The 3,375-nt window shown below is 40.4% G+C and overlaps 1 non-coding gene across 1 annotated transcript; it reads right to left on the reverse strand.

Annotated features, from left to right (window-relative positions):
- Positions 1-1,083: 1,083 nt before the first annotated feature.
- LOC130971628 (small nucleolar RNA R71) lies at positions 1,084-1,191 on the reverse strand. The gene has a single exon (XR_009082840.1). It is a non-coding gene; the product is annotated as a small nucleolar RNA R71 (small nucleolar RNA).
- Positions 1,192-3,375: the final 2,184 nt, after the last annotated feature.

The following is a 3,375-nucleotide window of genomic DNA, read 5'->3' on the forward strand; positions in this document are numbered from 1 at the left end:
CTTTCCATTTTTCAAAAATACTTGCTAACAATTAATGATTTGATTCAACATTTCAAGTATGTTGCCTTTTCTGTTGAGAAAGGTTTAATGTCTGAATCATATCTTTTAAATTTCTTGTTAGCCAAGTCATTAATTTTAAAAATCAAATCTTTTTAAATTATTTTTCAATCATATCTTTTTAATCACATCTTTTTCAAAATAGTTTTCAATCATATCTTTTTGATTTCTAATTTCAAAATCTTTTTCAAAATCACTTTATTTCTATCCCAACTTTAATTTTTGAAAATCATTCTTCAATTTTTCAAAATTTCTTCAAAATCTTTTAATTTATTCTCGAAAATTCTTCCCCTCTTCTCACATCCTTCTATTTAAGGACTAACACTCCTCCACTATCAACAAATCGAACTCTATCTCTCTTGATAAGTTCGAATTCTTTTTCTTCTACCTCCTCCTTCTATTCTTCTTTTCCTCTGACATCTCAAGAAATCTCTATACTGTGACATAGAGAATTCCATATTTTCTTGTTCTCTTCTCTTTCATATGAGCAGGAGCAAAGACAAAAGCATTCTTGTTGAGGCTGACCCTGAACCTGAAAGGACCTTGAAGCGAAAGCTAAGAGAAGCTAAAGCACTACTCTCTGTAGAGGACCTAACAGAAATCTTCAAACAAGAAGAAAACATGGCAGCCGAAAACAACAACAATGCCAACAATGCAAGGAAGGTGCTGGGTGACTTTACTGCACCTACTCCCGACTTCTATGGGAGAAGCATCTCTATCCCTGCCATTGGAGCAAACAACTTTGAGCTTAAACATCAATTATTTTCTCTAATGCAACAGAATTGCAAGTTCCATGGACTTCCATTGGAAGATCCTCATCAGTTTTTAGTTGAATTCTTACAAATCTGTGACACTGTCAAGACCAATGGGGTTGACCCTGAGGTCTACAGACTTATGCTATTCCCTTTTGCTGTAAGAGACAGAGCTAGGATATGGTTGGACTCACAACCTAAAGAAAGCCTGAACTCCTGGGAAAAGCTAGTCAATGCCTTCTTGGCAAAGTTCTTTCCACCTCAAAAATTGAGTAAGCTTAGAGTGGAAGTCCAAACCTTCAGACAGAAGGATGGTGAATCCCTCTATGAAGCTTGGGAAAGATACAAATAATTGATCAGAAAGTGTCTTTCTGACATGCTTTCTGAATGGAGCATCATAAGTATCTTCTATGATGGTCTGTCTGAACTGTCCAAGATGTCATTGGATAGCTCTGCTGGAGGATCTCTTCATCTGAAGAAGACACCTACAGATGCTCAAGAACTCATTAAAATGGTTGCAAATAACCAATTCATGTACACTTCTGAAAGGAATCCTGTGAATAATGGGACGAATCAGAAGAAAGGAGTTCTTGAAATTGATACTCTGAATGCCATATTGGCTCAGAACAAAATATTGACTCAGCAAGTCAATATGATTTCTCAAAGTCTGTCTGGAATGCAAGCTGCACCAGGCAGTACTAAGGACGCTTCATCTAAAGAAGAAGCTTATGATCCTGAGAACCCATTAATGGAAGAGGTGAATTACATGGGAGAACCCTATGGAAACACCTATAATCCTTCATGGAGAAATCATCCAAATCTCTCATGGAAGGATCAACAGAGACCTCAACAAGGTTTCAACAACAATAATGGTGGAAGAAACAGGTTTAGCAATGGCAAGCCTTTTCCATCATCTTCTCAGCAACAGACAGAGAATTCTAAGCAGAGCCACTCTGACTTAGCAACCATGGTCTCTGATCTAATCAAAACCATTCAAAGTTTCATGACTGAAATAAGGTCCTCCATTAGAAACTTGGAGGCACAAGTGGGACAGCTGAGTAAGAAAGTTACTGAACTCCCTCCTAGTATTCCAAGCAATACAGAAGAGAATCCAAAAGGAGAGTGTAAGGCCATCAACATGGCCGAATCTGGAGAGGAGGAAGAGGCAGTGATCGCCACTGAGGAAGACCTCAATGAATGTCCACTGGCCTCCAATGAGTTCCCTAATGAGGAACAATGGGAATCTGAGGCTCACACTGAGACCATAGAGATCTCATTGGATTTACTTCTTCCATTCATGAGCTCTGATGAGTATTCTTCCTCTGAAGAGGACGAAGATGTCACTGAAGAGCAAGTTGCTAAGTACCTTGGAGTAATCATGAAGCCAAATGACAAGTTATTTGGTAATGAGACTTGGGAGGATGAACCCCCTTTGCTCACCAAAGAACTGGATGACTTGACTAGGCAGAGATTACCTCAAAAGAGACAGGACCCTAGGAAGTTCTCAATACCTTGTACATTAGGCACCATGACCTTCGAGAAGGCTCTGTGTGACCTAGGGTCAAGCATAAACCTCATGCCTCTCTCTGTAATGGAGAAGCTAGGGATCTTTGAGGTACAAGCTGCAAGAATCTCAATAGAAATGGCAGACAATTCAAGAAAACAAGCTTATGGATTTGTAGAGGATGTTATTGTAAAGATTGAAGACCATTACATCCCTGCTGATTTCATAGTCCTAGAGAATGGGAAGTGCATGGATGAATCCATCATCCTTGGCAGATCCTTCCTAGCCACAGCAAAGGCTGTGATTGATGTTGACAGAGGAGAATTGATCATTCAAGTGAATGAAGAATCCCTTGTGTTTAAGGCTCAAGGATATCCCTCTGTAACCATAGAGAGGAAGCATGAAGAGCTTCTCTCAAAACAGAGTCAAACAGAGCCCCCACAATCAAACTCTAAGTTTGGTGTTAGGAGGCCACAACCAAATTCTAAGTTTGGTGTTGAACCCCCACATTCAAACTCTAAGTTTGGTGTTGGAAGGTTCCAACATTGCTCTGAACATCTGTGAGGCTCCATGAGAGCCCACTGTCAAGCTACTGAGATTAAAGAAGCGCTTGTTGGGAGGGAACCCAATGTTATATTTATCTATTTTCCATTGTTATTTTATGTTTTCTATAGGTTGATGATCATGTGAAGTCACAAAAACAATTGAAAAAGCAAAAACAAAATGAAAAGCAGAAAGAAAAATAGTACACCATGGAGGAAAAGCTTGCTGGCATTTAAACGCCAGTAAGGGCAGCAAATGGGCGTTTAACGCCCAGTCTGGCACCATTCTGGGCGTTTAACGTCAGAAAGGGGCACCAGACTAGCGTTTAACGCCAGAAAGAGGCACCAGAATGGCGTTTAATGCCAGAAAAAGGCAGCAGCCCGGCGTTTAACGCCAGGATTGGCTGAAAAGAGCGTTTTGCACGCCACTTGGTGCAGGGATGAGCTATCGTTGACACCTCAGGATCTGTGGACCCCACAGGATTCCCACCTACCCCACCACTCTCTCTCTTCTTCACCC

The sequence above is a fragment of the Arachis stenosperma genome, chromosome 3 (assembly GCF_014773155.1).
Source record: "Arachis stenosperma cultivar V10309 chromosome 3, arast.V10309.gnm1.PFL2, whole genome shotgun sequence".
In the NCBI taxonomy this organism is placed as follows: Eukaryota; Viridiplantae; Streptophyta; class Magnoliopsida; order Fabales; family Fabaceae; genus Arachis; species Arachis stenosperma.